The following is an 18211-nucleotide window of genomic DNA, read 5'->3' on the forward strand; positions in this document are numbered from 1 at the left end:
TTGTTCAGAGGCTTAGCTGCTCCTATACCAGGCAGGTCTAAACATAGTGCGACGTAAAGGTAAATCTGTGTTTGGGTCAAGACTTCAGCCCACCATTTTTTTTTATTTTTTATTTTTTGTGGTACGTGGGCCTCTCACTGTTGTGGCCTCTCCCGTTGAGGAGCACAGGCTCCAGACGCGCAGGCTCAGCGGCCACGGCTCAACGGGCCCAGCCGCTCCGCGGCATGTGGGATCTTCCCGAACCGGGGCACGAACCCGTGTCCCCTGCATCCACAGGCGGACTCTCAACCACTGCGCCACCAGGGAAGCCCCAGCCCACCATTTTTTAAAACTTAGAGTCAACTGGAATAGTAAGGGAATTGCTTTATTTGAGATTTGAGTAGAATTTATTTGACTAAGATTGAGTAGGACAAGAACTTTGACTTACTCAGTGTGAAAACCAAATGACTACTAGGACATAGCTTATCAAGCAATCTGAAAGATTCATTAATAGTATTTTTTTTTTTTAAAGAGAGATTCCTTACATTGACCTTGTAAATAGTCAGTGTACCCAAAGGAAGTAAAATGTTGGAAGAAAGCCAGTGACAAAGAACTTGTATTTTGTTTATTTTGCCATCTATGCCTCACAAGGTTTCTTGTGACGCTTAACGAGACAGCGTAAACCATGCTTTGTAAACAGAAAAGGACTATCCACTTGTAAAGTGTTATTATTATTACTAAATTATAGGTTGTGTTATATGGAGGAAGACTGTGCTTGAAGAATAATTTTTGTGGGGTAACAACATTTTATAGCTTATTTGCAAAGGTCCTCTACACAGTTAAAACAATGGTATGCCATTATGGGGAAGAAATTTAAACTCTCTCATATCTGTTCATCATTTTTTAAATTGCCTTGAACAAGATGCACACATTTGGAAATTGTGTAACTTCACTGTACAAATGACATTTGAGTGAAGGGGGAAATTATAATGAAGTATTACTAATATATTTTTAATTCAGGTTGTGCATGACAGTTATGTATAGGAACTTTTAAGGTTGGCATGATGGCTATCAGGAATTGGCACCAGGATGGCATGGAAACAATTTTATATGTTCCTCACCTTTACATTCTTCACATTGGGCACCACTTTACAACTGTGTTTGCCAAGGAAAAACAAGAGAGGCTCATTGCTTTGCATTTGGGGGCTACTATTGAGAAAAAATTTCCCCATTAAAATACGGTGTTATCAAGCTTGTTAGAGAGTACACGTGGGCATTGAATGGATGATTTCCAGAGCATCTCCCATTTCTTTGCATTGCTGTGTTTATGAAGTGAGCATAGTCGTCGTGAGATCAGTCTTCTGTGTTTTGCATCTTGAATTGTCCTTATATTGCTTTGGTGGTCCTGATCCACATTTTAATCTCTAGATCTGTGTTCCTTCTGATACAGTAGCCACTTAGGCACATGGCGCTATTGAACACTTGAAATGTGGCAAGACCAGATTGAGATGCACTCTAAGTATAAAATACCCACTGGATTTTGAAGACTTGGAGTGAGAAAAATGGAAACTATCTCAATAATTTTTACATTGGTTACATACTGAAATTATAACATGGTGAATATATTAGGTTAAATAGACTATATTATTAAAATTGATTTCATCTTTTGTTTTTAATTAAAATTTTTTTGTTTTTAATTTTGTTTAAAGTTTTACAAAAAAATATTTAAAATTACATCTGTGGCTCACAGTATATTTCTATTGGATAGTGCTGGGTCGGAGAGTAACATCATTTTTCTGCTTTTGATGAGAATGGGGAAAGAAGAAACGCATTAGGTCAGACAGAAAAAAATGTTCAGTGTTCATTAAATTTCAGCTCATTTTGATGGAAGGCTTAGATTTAGATCAAGTCTGTTTTTTCAAAGATAAAACTTGGAGCTCGCTGATGGGGAAAGCTAGTACGGCACAGTGGTTCAGCTTGTAGCGTCTGGAGCCAGGGTATCTGTCCTATCCTGAATTGTGGCAGAATCAGCCCAGATGGCGTGGGCAGGAAGAGGGCCTACATCTTTGACCCGTTCCAAAGCAGGCTCTTCTGAGTCCCTCAGTTGACTCTAATGCAGCCTTAGCCAAACCCGTGTGACCACTGCAGACTCTTATACATCACCAAAGAACAGCCCTTCGATCTCACAGCTAGAGTGCAATTCAGCTTAGACTTTGGCAAATGAAAGTCTCAAACCTAATCCCTGGTGACTTAAGGTTTCTGTTGGTATTCACAAAAATGCCCTTTGCTTGTCAAATATGGATTGCAATATTTGCTTTAGACTCTGCTGCCCATCCCTTCTTTCTGAACATGTTCATTACCATTAGGATATTCTGGGTGGCTGCTATGGTTCACATAAGTGGGGAAAAGAACTTGCCAATTGGTTATCAATGTCTTGAGCTTAAAAATACATGTTTGGATTTTCACCAGAGTGAAAATTGGTGTCTAATCACCCCCTTTCCACCTCCCTTTTGATGAAAATCATCAAAATGTGAGATGAAAGGATCTAATGGGTTGTCTGAATGTTTTTTCCAGCCCCGTTGGAAATGATTGAGGCATTGGTTCTTCAACATTTCCTCTGAGAAAGCAATTCCAAAGGTTGGTGTCAACTTACAGCTTAGTAATGGACTAATACACATTATCCTGTATGCAACTCTAAATTATAGCCTGCCAGCTGTGATTCTGGAAGTTTGGAATAGGTTCCTTCCCAAGATTCTAAACAGAAATGGCTTTGAATGTTGTGGGCATGGGTCTGTCTAACCCTTCTAAAGGCAGCATGAATGCTGTAACATTTCTATTGATTTTTAACATTCAGCTCTCTAGAAAATAGAAAATAGCCAAAATTTGACAGGCACTTTACAAAATGATCTGATCTTTCGTAGATGCAGAGCAAGAGCTGTATTCACAAGTGACATTTGTGCTTAAACTTGGAACATACCTTCCTTGTTTCTTCTTTTTTTTTTTTTATTTGCGGTACGTGGGCCTCTCACTGTTGTGGCCTCTCCCGTTGCGGAGTAAAGGTTCTGGATGCGCAGGCTCAGCGGCCATGGCTCACGGGCCTAGCCGCTCCGCGGCCTGTGGGATCTTCCCGGACGGGACACAAACCCGTGTCCCCTGCATCGGCAGGCGGACTCTCAACCACTGCGCCACCAGGGAAGCCCTCCTTGTTTCTTCTTATGCCTGTTTTATTACATGGAGTGGAATTGCATTTTTCTAGATTTGAAATATACTTTGAATATTATATTATCTTCTTTAGTTTTTCTTTTTATCATTTAAATGTTTATGACCCCAAACTTATAAAACGGTAGTAAAAATTTCCAATTAAGTTATTTGATGTTTAACTTGATGTATAAATCAAAGAAATCCAAATTTAAACAAGGAACAACACTGCACATATTTAATTGTCAAAGATAATTTCGAAGGGTATGGTTGAAGGGACTCTCTCTGGCCTTGCTTCAGGATTTAAAATTGTCACAGTATTGCTGAAAGGCAGCTTGGTAATACTTATCATTATGAGCTTTAAAACAATGTACAAACTGAGCAGTTTCCTTTCTAGGAATTATTCCTATGGGAAGTAATCAAGAATGAGAGAAAAGATTTAACTAAACTACAAGAATTCTCACTGCAGCATTGTTTAAAATATTAATAATAGAAGAATCTGGGGAAAGGGCATATGGGTGTTCTTGGTACTATTTTTATTTTTTAACTTATATGCTCATTTGAAATCATTTCCCAATAAAAAGATTTTTAAAAAGCCAACTCTCAGATAAGAGGCAACAGAGGATAGCTGTCCTTATTTACTGCCTTCTGAAGACCAGAACTGATGCCAGCTGCTTTTTTAAATTTCCTGATCGCAAAATTAAAAACCTAGAAATATCTATTACTTGGGAACTAGTTACATAAATTAAGATGCCTGCATATGATGAAACACTATTTAGCTTAAAAATGAAAGCTTATGATATACTTTTTTTTTTTCTTTTTTTGCGGTACGTGGGCCTCTCAGTGTTGCGGCCTCTCCCGTTGCGGAGCACAGGCTCCAGACGCGCAGGCTCAGCGGCCATGGCTCACGGGCCCAGCCCCTCCACGGCATGTGGGATCTTCCCGGACCGGGGCACGGACCCGTGTCCCCTGCATCCGCAGGCAGACTCTCAACCACTGCGCCACCAGGGAAGCCCGCCTATGATATACTTTTAAGTGAAGAAAAAAATAAATAAAACAGGTTACAAAATAAACGGGTTACAAAAATGTATGTGAATGTGATTTGATACTGATAAAATAATATCTATTTTATACATATGCAGAGGGAAGACTGAAATGCTTATGCCAGAGAATTAATGGTAGTTATATCTGGATGTTAGAATTGTGAGGGTTTAAAAAAATCTATTTATTCCTTCTGTTTGAGAAGGTACAACAACTTTGGGTCATAGACAGTTTCCTGAAACTCTTTTTGAGTATATTCAAGTTTTCCTCCTCCCTCTATATGTGGCTAGATGAATAAAAGGTACATAAAATTGTAGTAAGGATAAAACACAGGCAAGGGATATAAGGAATTACTTTGTGATTCAAACCAACTTTTCTGTCTAGTAGTTGCCTTAATAGCTACCTTGTTGACCTTGATCTTTTATGATCATAATGATCCACCCACCCGCTTCTGACATGCTTTCAATGTAGAGTCTATTTGACATCATTCCCCTGACATACTATCTTTAATTGACTGCTCAATGCATAGCCAGATATGGACTGTGCTGTTCAAAATACTTCTTTCATTTGTTATGGTGCTTTGGAATTGTAATCTGTCCTCTCATATGCTCAAAACATGTGACAGTACTATGACATTTTTGTAAAAATATTTCCACAAACTCACCTCACAAACAGACTGTTGTAGTTTAATGGTTCTGTTTAAAGGTTATTATTGTATGTGAATCTTTCTAGGCTAAGAAGCAAAAAGGTATTCATTTTTTTAAATGACGACATGGAAGTCTTGAAACATCTAATACAAATTAATTAACTCTACAGCCATTTATATTAGTATATACACACACATATATACACCTAGCAATTCATCCAATAGATATTTGCCCTGTCTTCAAGAAGCTTACAGTCTAATAGAAGAGGTAAATGGCCATACAGCGCAAGGCAGGACATAATAGTCTCATGAAAAGGAAATCTAAGTGCTAAAGAAGTATCACAAAAGAAGAGAGAAATGTTAGGAATAGGATCATGGCAGAGGTAGCATTTGTGTTGGGCTGGAAGGACATTATTAGGCTAACTGATAAAATTGCATACCAATACTAGATTAGTTTAAAATATTATATTAATATTAAATTTACTGAATTTGATAACTGTTCTGTGGTATGTGCAAGTATATCTATTTAATTAGGAAATACACAAGTATGTGGCAGGGGTGGAGGTGACAGAGACAGCACAAGTAATTAAGTAAATGGGATAAAATATTAACAGTAGATGAATCTGGGTAAAGGGCATATGGATGTTCTTTGTACTATTTTTATTTTTGCAACGTATCTGCTCCTTTGAAATCATCTCCCAATAAAAAGTTTTTCAAAAGCCAGATTTCAGATAAGAGGCAACAGAGGATAGCTGTCCTTATTTACTGCCTTCTGAAGACCAGAACTGATGCCAGCTGCTTTTTTATTTCCCAAAATGTGGTTTATTCTAGTTATTTGTTGACTTCACCAAACCACCGCATAATTTCACACAACCCAGGATGGAGGGCAGCGGCGTCTGTTTTGCGGAACCCGAGGCCTGAAATAGCAGGAGGGCTGTGTCGTGTGGAGGGGTGGAAGCCGTGCCCGCCCAGCCACATTTGGCTGCTTTGAGCAGTTTGCTATCAGACCCTTCCTTGTGGAAAAAACAAACAGGACAAAGAAAATGGAGAGTCTGACTTAGAAAACAAAGCTTTCTGCCTTCCATTTGAATGTTGCCTTGCGTCCCCCCTCAGGATAGCACACATTTCTTTTTTTTTTTTTTTTTTTTGTGATACGTGGGCCTCTCACTGTCATGGCCTCTCCCGTTGCGGAGCACAGGCTCCGGACGCACAGGCTCAGTGGCCATGGCTCACGGGCCCAGCCGCTCCGCAGCATGTGGGATCTTCCCGGACCGGGGCACGAACCCGTGTCCCCTGCATCGGCAGGCGGACTCTCAACCACCGCGCCACCAGGGAAGCCCAGCACACATTTCTTTAAAGACATTTCCCAGATGACACTCCAGTCCCTTCCCTGTCATCATTATTAAATTGGAGCTTCAGCAAAAGCATGCCAAGTCCTCACCTCTGGTCTCCAGATAACGTCCTCCAGGTAATTTCTCAGCGTGGCTCAGACCCGAGCTCTTCACATACTTCACCGTTGCAAGCCACCTCTATTCAAGAAACACATTTTCCAGGGTGCTACAAATTTAAAGATCCCTCAGCAGGGTATGAGGACAGTTGAGAGTGAGGATGTTCCAGGAGAGGAAAGCAGCCCCATCTTAGGTCGAGGAGCTAAGAGCCGGAAAGAGTTGTGCCCAGTCCCCCATCTTTCCCTGCTCCCAACTGGGAGCTCCAGGAAGCAGAAACACTGAAGTTGATTCTCTTGCTCAGGCTGGGAAGCATGGAAAGACAGGATGTGGAGGGAAGGAAATCATCCACAGCCTCTCCCAGTATCTCCAGGGTGGTCACTTGGTCACCAGAGAAGCTGCAGTCCTGACTGAGGTGGGTTTGCAGCTGTCTTGAGCCTGCCCTGTGCCCCAGTGCTGCACAGGCTGTGAGGAGAGAGTCGGTGCCTGACAACCGAGGCTGGTCCCCATGCAAAGACCTTCACTGAGCAGACAGGCCTCAGGGTTAGACCCGCCAGGTTCCAATAGTGGCTCTGCTGCTTACTGGCTATATAGCTGCGGGTGGTTAGCGAGCCTCACTAAGCCTCAGTTTCAGCTTCTACTAAATGGAGATAATGAGAGTCCCCAGCTTGTACAATTGGTGTCAGAATTAAATGTATCAGACTATGCATATCAAGTAGGAAGCGTCCGTGGTGGTTATCACCATTGTTGTTGTGCTTGTCATGAGTATTAATGTTTGCACCTGGCTTCTGTCCTTTCTCCTTCCCTTCCTTCCCCAGACTTACTGGTGTTGCATAGTTGATTCAACTGTCTTTTAGAGATACGGCTCCTTTGAGGATGAGAGCCTTGTAATTGGATATGAGTAAAGTGCTCCTTGAAAAACTGTGAATTACTCAGCGAATACATAAAGATGAGCACCCCGGGTGGCGGGGTGATTGTTGTTTTCTAACATGATGTGTATCCTGCTCTTCCATCATCCTCCCAGGCCCTGAGCGCCAGTGGGTACCCATGCCTAGAATGCCTTTGCCCTTTACTCAGTGCTGACTGAGCTCGTCGCTCAAGGTTGGCCCAGTGTCACCTTCTGTGGACGCCCCTCACCTTGAGAGCAGAGGAAATCACTCCCGTAGTGCCGTTCACCTAACTCTTTAATAGCCCGGGCCATACCAAGTAATATGGTTTTGTTTTTTAAACTCATCTCCCCTACTTGACTCTACATTTCTGGAGGATAGAGATTATTATATTTATCCTAGTTGCAGCATACGCTGCTCAATACCTGTTGTATTGGGATTGTTTGTTGTTCTTATACATTCTTTGAAAGCGGAATAAGCATACGGAATAGTGCCCACATCAAGAGTATACAGCTTGATAGTTTTACAAAGTGAACATACCCAGGCAACCAGCCTCCAGATGAAGTCTTAGGAGTAATATCAGGAGACAATTAGGAGAAATGTAGAGGTTCCCCTTTAGTCTCTGCTCCCCCAAGATTTAACTACTGTCACGCTTTCTAACATCATAGATTAGTTTTGCCTGAATGAACTTTCTACAAATGTAATCATACAGTATGTACTCTTTCATGGCTAGCTCTTTTGTTTAACATTATGTTTGAGATTCATTCACACCGTTGTGTTTGGTTGTGGTTCATTTTCTTTCACGACTATATAGTATCCCACTGTGTAAATCTGTTTATTTATTCATTCTACTGCCGAAGTTTCACTTGAAAGTAACTGTTTTGTGAACTAATTCGAATACGGATGTCTGCCTCTTAAGAAACATTTCACAAGGAAGGGATGACAGGACAGAAGGTTAAATTTATGAATGCTAGAAAGGCAGCCCTGATTTCCCACCCTTTGAAAAGAGCAGTGACTAAAGGCTCCTGGTTTCCAGAGCTGACAAGGTCCTTCAGAAGCAGGATACCTCGGTTTCCCGGCTCATGAATTCTTTTTTATGTTCTAACCGAGCTGGTTGCAAAATTGGTAAAAATCAGATAGGGCACTTTTGGGCAGGATGGCATTCCTGGGATTCTGTTTTGCTGTTAAATATTGGCATACAAATATATAGCTAAATGTGTTTTACTAATGATTGTGGTGGCATTAATTGTAATTACTTGTCAATTTAACTTGCTGCTGGTGTCTTAATTTCCAACATGTCTGAAAAGGTTTTTGAAAGGATTTCACTAGCAGTCTTATAAGTCATTTGTCAATAAATGATGAAAAGGTTTGGCTGTTTATATTTCGATGTTATCGTTTTAATGGGCAACTGTCTACATGCCACCCACCACAGAAATGCTTTTTCCTCCTTTTTTTTTTTTTTTTCCTGAAGAAAGTGTCTAAGCGGAGGGAGGTCTCGTTGCTATGGATATCTGAAATTTCATGTTTACATTTGAAGAGGTAAGCTGAAACCTTCGCTATTTGGTCTCCACCTGAGTGGCGTTCACATTCAGAAATTACAAGGTTGTTATTGGCTATCTCGAGCTCAAGGATGTGGCTGAGCACTGGCAGTCAATTAAAACGTGGCTGGCTTTCAATATCAGAATCATGCAGCCTGTTTTTGTAGGATGCCCCTGAAGTCTTCACTCCCCTGCAATGTGTTTTTGATGTAAAAAGAAATATTTGAAAAGGAAACATAACACAGGGCAGCTTGTCCTCATTTACTGCAGAGGTTGGTTGCTCTGTGAGCTCTTTAGAGTGGGATTCTGCCCCAGTGTTCTTTGTCCTTTAGCTCTGCAGGCTCTGGGCTGCCATACTTTAATGTGCCCCAGAGAGCTGATAAGAGAACAAAGCCTTGGCAGGAAGATTGCTTCATGGGATGTTTATTGGGAAGAGCTGAGAAAAGTTTGCCAAATCAGAGTATTGCTGCTTTAAGTGGCAGGTGAAATGATTTTTATTCTTTTAATTATTTTTCTTATTCTTCTAAAATGTCTTTAATTATACAAGTAATTCATGAATACATTCTCAATGTAAAATCAAAATCTAACAATGCAGTTAGAGAAAAATATCCCCTTGACTACTTCTCATCAGTTCTGGTTTCCTCCCAGTAGATAACCCTTTCATTAGTTAGTATGTATGATGCTAGATCAGGGGCCAGCAAAATATAGCCGAAGGGCCAATTCAGCTCCTTGCCTGTTGTGTTTTTTTTTTTTTTTTTTTTTGGTAGTACGCGGGCTCTCACTGCTGTGGCCTCTCCCGTTGCGGAGCACAGGCTCCGGACGCGCAGGCTCAGCGGCCATGGCTCACGGGCCCAGCCGCTCCGCGGCACGTGGGATCTTCCCGGACCGGGGCACGAACTCATGTCCCCTGCATCAGCAGGCGGACTGTCAACCACTGCGCCACCAGGGAAGCCCTCCCTGCCTGTTTTTGCAAATAAAGTTTTATAGGAGCATCGGCACACCTATTTGTTTACATATTGTCCCTGGTTGCTTTCACACTGTGATATCCGAGTCAGGCGTCTGCAGCAGAGACCATGTGACCCACAAAGCCTAAAATACTTACTAACTGCCCGTTACAGAAAAAGTTTGCTGACCCCTGTAGTAGATATTTTTTCTTTAGCAGTTTTACATATTTAAAGTAATAGGAATTTTATATGCAGTGTTCATATATACATATAATTTTGTTTATTTTTACACAGATGGTATCACATATCACATCTGTTCTATTCCCCACATTTTTTCATTTAACAGTTTGCCTTCATGATCAGTCATCCATATCAAGACATGTTGCTCTATCTCATAATGTTTATTTACCTGTTGCATATTGTCCATAGTAGGACTGAGTTAAACTTATTTTATCACCTTCTATTGGTGAACATGCAGCTTACTTTCAGTTTTTTCTTTTTTTCCAGCTGAAATTAGTCCTTTTATTTTTTTAACATCTTTATTGGAGTATAATTGCTTTACAGTGGTGTGTTAGTTTCTGCTTTATAACAAAGTGAATCACCTATACATATACATATATCCCCATATCTCTTCCCTCTTGCATCTCCCTCCTTCCCACCCTCCCTATCCCACCCCTCTAGGTGGTCACAAAGCACCGAGCTGATCTCCCTGTGCTATGCGGCTGCTTCCCACTAGCTATCGATTTTACATACATTTGGTAGTGTATATATGTCCATGCCACTGTCTCACTTTGTCCCAGCTTACCCTTCCCCCTCCCCGTGTCCTCAAGTCCATTCTCCAGTAGGTTTGCGTCTTTATTCCCGTCCTGCCTCTGGGTTCTTTATAACCATTTTTTTTTTTTTTTTTTTTAGATTCCATATATATGTGTTAGCATATGGTATTTGTTTTTCTCTTTCTGACTTCCTTCACTCTGTATGACAGACTAGGTCCAAGAATGCAGTGATAAAACCTGGCAAAAAACGTCTTTATTTTTCCCAACCCATACTGGAAAGTCTTAACACACAATATAGTAGCACATTTTCACAACAGAGAAGTTGCATGGTAATCATGGCTAATATAAAAGAAAGGGGGGGGGGTGAATTAACTTGATCAGGGACTTAAAAAACATGACAGTGGGCAGTACTCAGGACAGATGTTTTATGTTTCCCATTGCTAGGCAGTACCTACCCTGGGAAAAGGCTGAGTGGAACTGAACGACATAAGAGGGCATTAGAAGTGTCCTTAGGTAGGGTGTTTGTAAGCTTGCCCTCACTTGAACTGTAGCCTGAGAAAATGTCAAGATTACGGTGTATGTATTAGAAATATGAAACCATTGAACATCAAGCTTCTAGGAACCTCTACAATGATAAAATGAGCCCCTTCAGTTTTAGATGAGGGCACTGAGCCCCACAAAGGTTAAGTGATTTATTCAAGGTCATAGTAGTAGGTTTTGATCATGACTTAGCCTATCCACTGACTCCAACTCCAGTGACCTAGAATTGAAATACCTGATTTTCAAAACCCAGGAAGAATAAGACTTACAGTAGCACATCATTGGTAGGTTTTATACTTTGACAGCGTATTTGTATTTGTAGGCTTTTCAAATACATGATTGAAGACTGAAAAATCATGTGAGAGTAGTTTTGTTTCTGATAAAATGTTAGGTGTCATCCCTTCGGCCATCACAACAAAAAAAGAGTCCAAACTGATCCGTGGCCCAAACTGTTTGGAAGTTCTTGTTCCTGACAATGTCAAGCCCTTTGTTCGTGTACAGTAAAGCCTCATTGGAAAAGAAATAGATATCCTCAGCTGAAGTCATTTTAGCACATTGATGTGACTCAGAGGGTTAATCCAATACAGAAACATAATATTTTCTAGACTTCTAAGGAAATCATTGCCTCTAGTAAAGCAAAAATAAGTTGATGCTCATGTGAATTAACATTTTTGGCAGCTTAGAAATGACACCAACATCTGGCAAAACCTGCATTTGCACAAAGACATGTCTTTTAAACATGTCACAATTTGTGTTCATAATAGACACACCATTTGAATCTAAGCTCTTACAGAGGTGACATGAAACTGCACTAAAGGTAGTGAAATGTTGGGTTTTTGTTTGTTTAATTTTATTTTTTCTTCCAGTTTTATTGAGATATAATTATACAGCACTGTATACGTTTAAGGTGTACAGCATGATGATTTGACTTACATACGTCATGAAATGATGAACACAATAAGTTTATGAGCATCCATCATTTCATATAGTTGCAAAGTAAAAGAAAAATTAAAACAATTTGTTTTCCTTGTGATGAAAACTGTTAAGAGTTCTTAACGACTTTACTGTATAACATACAGCAGAGTTAATTATATTTATCATGTTGCTCATTACATTCCTAGTACTTATTTATCTTATAAGTGGAAGTTTGTACCTTTTGACCACTTTCATCCAATTTCCTCCCCCCACTCACAATCCCCCATCTTTGGTAACCACAAATCTGATCTCCTTTTCTATGAGTTTGTTTGTTTGTTTTGAAGTATAATTGACCTACAACACTGTGTTAGTTCCTGTTACAGAACATAGTGTTTCAATATTTCTACACATTCCAAAATGATCACCACAATAAGTCTAGTTATCATCTGTCACCATACAAAGATGTTACATTATTATTGACTGTGTTTTCACACTGTACATTTCATACCCATGACTCATATATTTTGTAATTGGAAGTTTGTACCTCTTAATTCCCTTGTCTATTTCTCTCATCCCCCTCACCCTTCTCCCCTCTGGCAGCCACCTGTTTGTTCTCTGTATCTATGACTCTGTTTCTGTTTTGTTATGTTTGTTCATTTGTTTTTTAGATTCCATATATAAGTGAAATCATATAATGTTTGTCTTTCTCTGTCTAATTTTTTCACTTAGCAAACACTTTTTTTTTTAAACCTCACATAATAAAATCAGGCAAATAGTTAATGTTGACGAGACTCTCACCTTTAAGTTTCTCTTGCTATAGCCTCTCATGGCCTTTTCTTCGTTATTCTTAGCTAGATTTATTTTGAGCCTGGTGGTAGTAAAAGAAGTAATACGAAATACCCAATACTCAGAACCACCTATTTCTTAATTCATAAGTTCAGTCTAGGGTCACCATTGGTGCCAGTGGAAGATTTGCCTAGAAAACTGTCACAATCTGTATTCTTTACAGTAGAACACAAGAGATTTTTGCCACTGATAATTGTCTTTGTTTAAGTGCCAGTAGTAATTGCCTGGTTGTCTTGGAATAGAGAAAAAGAGGGAAATGACTAGAGCAAACTCTGCTATTCAGTTTCTTGGCCTAGAAACCGTGTGGAGACAGAGAAAACAGACTGAAAACAACCAGCTATGGTTAGTCTCTGGAAGTGACTGGAAGACGTGAAACGACGTTGGACACTTTGTCAGATTAATAGATGGTCACTAAGTATTTCTAGAGTTCCTGTAAGGTACATTATTAGGTATTAGGGGGTACGTATTAAATTACAGACAAGAGCTTTGTTTCCTAAATTACAGCCCTTACTAGGAAAAGCAAGGCAAACAAACCATAATCAACATGCAAGTAGGAATTTCTTCTTAGTAGGGTGAGGAACAACACTCGTAAGGCTTCATTATTTAAAACTGGCTGAACATACAAAATAATGAAACAGCTCATTGAAAACCAATCAGTTATATATCCACAAATAAAATGGTCTGATAAATAGTTCTTTCTTATGAACACAATTATGGTGTTGTTTTGGCTACCTGTAGACAGAGAATGAAGGCAACCATTCATAGAATATAACCAAAGTTATAGAATCAAATACTGAAGTCATAGAACGAAGAACCCCCAGAACTGGAAGGGACTTTAAGGTCACCTAGTCAAATGCCAATATCATCAAAAATATTGTCCACTTGGTGGATTTTACTTATAAATTTTTAAAATCCCAGCCTGACTTCCCCTTGCCACTCCTTGAATTTTAAAGCCTGCACCACACACCATCACTTGAGAATACACACCCTTTTTAATATTAGCGTAAGAAAAATATAAGAAGGTAAATATACATGAAACTACAATTAAAAAAAAGTACACATAGTGTCTCAAAGTTTAAAAAAAACTGAAGTTCTTTTTTGTTTGCGTTTTGAAAAAAATCTCAGCTGAAGTATACAATATCACAGATAATCTATTCGTCCTCCCCATTAAAGGAGCTAATCAGATGTGACCACATATACTCCAGATTTGCCATGATGCTCTTCTCCAGTTACTAAATAGGCAAGCAAATATTAAAGTCAAGAATGGTATGTGCAATAAAAATAGTTATTATAGGGAAGTAGTTATTGTGAAATTAGTGAAGTATATGTGTTTGCTGTATAAAATAAGGAAGCTAAAATGATTCGAGTATATACATGGCTGATATGCCGAGAAGGAAAGGGAATTGGCTGGGACACCAGAATGCCAAAATGGTAGCTAAGTTGTTAGCAAAATTATTTCCCTGGACTTGCCTCAATTATAGTCACAGACGGCTACAAGCTAAACAGTTCTTCTTAAAAGTAAGATACTGGAATGTTCATAGACTCTGGGAAGTTGGCATTAAGATAGTGTCCAGATTTATAGAGACAACCACAGAAGGATGGGTTTTCATCTGTAGCTGGTTTTTCAGGTGAAATGGGGTGTGTTTAAAAAACGTATACCCAAAGCAGAGGCAAAAACAAATAGAAAAAAATAATCTGGAGGAAAAAGATATTCAAGCAACAGAAGAAAATTACCAAAAGGGTGCTATAAGTAATAGATTTTGAGCACTAAGACATCATTCTACCCTAAAAATAAGAATAAGATGATGTGAGAAAAAGCATGGAGAACAAGAAAGAATTTTATAAATTAAAAAATACAGTAGTTCCATGAAGAAAAAGTTGGACATAGCCAGAATATGAAACATTCTACAAGAATGGGAGTGTCTACTAAAAGTGACTGTTATTTTAAAAAAGGTATGTGTGGGAGGGGTGGAACAAAGATTAGGGATAGGGCTTTATTAGGTTAAAAGATTCTAAAGAGGCATAACAACCAAATTCAGTGTGTGCACCTTTATTGGATCCTCGTTCCAAAAGAAAGCAGCTATGAAAGATTTTTTTTTTTTTTTTTGCGGTACGCAGGCCTCTCCCTGTTGTGGCCTCTCCCTGTTGTGGCCTCTCCCTGTTGTGGCCTCTCCCGTTGCGGAGCACAGGCTCCGGACGCGTAGGCTCAGCGGCCATGGCTCACAGGCCCAGCCGCTCCGCAGCATGTGGGATCTTCCCGGACCGGGGCACGAACCCGTGTCCCCTGCATTGGCAGGCGGGCTCTCAACCACTGCGCCACCAGGGAAGCCCTATGAAAGATATTTGAGGGACTGCTAAAGATATATGCATATAGATTGGATATTAGACAATATTGGGATATTATTATTCATTTTTTTGGTGTGGTAATGGTATTATGGTTAATAGGACAATGTGCTTGTTTTATGAGATGCTTGCTGAAGTAATTTGGAATTAAGAATTAGGAAAGTGTGATGATATCTGAAACATTGTAAAAGGTTCAGCAAAATATTAAAACAAAAATAGGCAAAATTTTCATTACATTTTACTTTTCCTTTGTGACAGCAATCCATTTTCAATGTAGAACAAATGGAAAATGTGGAAAAACAAAAAAAGTGTTTACAAACAACCATAAATACAACTCATCCCAGCATTGCTAACACTTTGGTGTTATGTGTATATATAGCTTTTATAGTATGTATTATGTACTAATATATTTATAACATATGTATACATACGTAACACACATACATATTTTTGTTTTAGTAATATAAATATATTATCTTTTCACATTAAACATCTTGACCATATAATACCATTTTGATGGTTGAACATAGCATTGCATTGTATGCATGAACTGTAATTTATTGTTCTCATCTCTCGTGAAAGGAGTTTTACTTGTTATTACTCGGGTACTCCTTCCTTGTGCCTGAGGCTTTCCTTAAGTGTGCTTAACTTAGAGTATGTCTGAATTCCCTCTTGGTGAGACATTGGCAGTTTGTTATGTTTTCTTATCATATATGCTGTCAATGACATTTTTCTCTCATTTACATTAGCCTAGAAGGGCAAAGAGCATTTTTATCTAGATTGGTAGATCTTACACATAACAAATTGGCTGCATGTCTTTGCTCGCCGATACTTTATTTAGCAGGCTAATCTGATAAATTACCTATTTCTCAAATTATAATAACATTCATGGTGGTGGTGAACTTGATAAGGTTTCTGAGTCTCCAAAGACAGAAGCTGATTGCTTGCGGCTACATTGCAGTTTAGCTAATGCAATAAAGGATTGCTTTTCATAGTGAAAAGATAAAGACTGGGGGTAAAGGGGGTGGTTAGCGTATTAGGAAAAATGTGGAATAATCACATATGGCAATTTATGGCTTTGGGTTGTAGAATATTTTTATTGTAATATCCTCATTTTAAATAAGGCCACTTGGCATCAAATAGACTCGGCTTCAAATAATGGCTCTGCTGCTTTTTAACCTTGGCCAAGTTACCATTCTCTCTGCCCAGTTTTCTCATCTGTAATACGAATCTTGAGGTATGTATGGAAATCTCATAGATCTGTTATAAGGATTTAATGAGGTCTATATTAAAAGCTTTTTGTCAACTATAAAGTGCTAGTGATGGTGGGGGGGATGTGGGTTGTAGCAGTAGCAAGAATTAGTAGCAATAGCATAAATAGTAATAGTATCAATAGTAGGAGAAATATTAGTAGTGCGTAATCCTACTGAGACATTTATATTTTAAGACAAGTTCCTTGTGGATAAAAGTTGGATCTTAATCAGATGCATTTCAGATAGTGTCCTTTCACTGTAAATAATTTTTGTATATATTTGGAAGTAGAGGGGAAAAAAGAGGTATGCTCACAAAATTTTATAATGAAAATTAATGTTCCGTATTTTATTATCTGGAAGGGATTTTATTTTATTATAAAATGCAATAGCAGTTTAATAATAAAGTCTTCTAAATAAAGTATTTCTACCAAACTTAAAGCATTTTCAATCTCTACTCAAGATTCCTAATTTTGCAGTAACTGTTTCTTCAATTTAAATTCATATTTGTTGTCATTCTTGAGTCTTGATTATAAAGGAGAAATTGTACTCCTTGTAAGTAAGTGTTCTGAAAGAGCCATGTGTAAGACTAGCTGTCTCATATGGTAAACTCACTTCAGAATATCCTTGTTTTTTCTTCATTTTAAAAGATACTTTTGGGAAATAGACACGTTTCCAAAGCATTAAATTGGCACTGTTCTTTTTCTTAACATTAAACGTCGGGTATTTTGTAACCCAAGGGACATATAATACAAGAGAAATGAACACGTCTTTTTATAGTGGAGAATTAGTGGAGTAGATGTTTATTTTGTTGTTTTTGTGAAGAATTAATGGGGTGTATGACTCATTCATTCATTCAGTAAATATTTAGTAAGTGTCTACCCCGAGCCAGGCCCTATTCTAGGTGCTAAGGACACTATAGTGAACATGACAGGCACAGTCACTGCCTTCAAGGAACTTACATTTTGGTTGGAGGGAAGGAGAGAAATACAATAAATAAGTTAAACAAGTAGAGTATGTCAGATGGTGATTGGGTGTTATAGAGGAGAAAAGAACAGAGTAAAAGAGATAGAGCTAGAGAAAGCCAGATGGAAGGAGGGTGTTCTTTTGTATACGATAGATAGCAAAAACATCACTCATCTGCTAAAGTTAAAACGGAGGCATGGAGAAAGGAACAGAGACAGCCCTGGATTACTGGAGGGAATGATCCCAAGCAGTGGTGATGCAAAGGCTCTGGGGCAGGTAGCAATCTTAGTGTCTTTGAGGGACAGCCCAAGATAACTAAGTTCTCTGAGTTGCAGTTTCTTCTGTGATCAAAATGGAAATAACAGTACAGTAGAGAAGGATGGTTTACGAGGATTAAATGAAATAGTGTGCGCAAAAAGCCCAGCACATAGTGAGTGCTCTGTCAGTCTTCAGTGCCTTTCTTTTGTAAATGTCTGTTCGTGTTGATGTATGTGCTTGTCTGCATTATTGTAGTCTCTCTTCCTTGACAGTGATGTGTCTTTTAAGCACTAAGGCCAAAGTCATTACCAAATTTGTGCTACAGAAAACACTAAGGCAACCAACTGTGTTATACAGTAAAGATATCCATGAACAACAACTACGTGAAGCATGTCTTCATGCTTCACTTGCCTTTCTCAGGTCCTGCCACTCTTAGTCCACCCCAGAGCCCCCTGCTGCTGAGATCTTCTCCTATAGGTGGCAGGTTTTGGGGTGGGCTATGCTCAAGAGGGCTCCAGACCGGCTCCCTTCCATCCATCCCTAGGAAATTCATGCCTCCATAAAGGGGGGTGGGCCAAATTCTCCATTCTGTACTCCTTTAAACCCTGATCTCACTCTCCAGTTTCTTCTTTTCCAGCTTAG

The sequence above is a fragment of the Delphinapterus leucas genome, chromosome 9, assembly GCF_059928025.1.
Source record: "Delphinapterus leucas isolate spDelLeu-1000000601 "Yukka" chromosome 9, BTC_Dleu_Yukka2, whole genome shotgun sequence".
Taxonomy (NCBI): domain Eukaryota; kingdom Metazoa; phylum Chordata; class Mammalia; order Artiodactyla; family Monodontidae; genus Delphinapterus; species Delphinapterus leucas.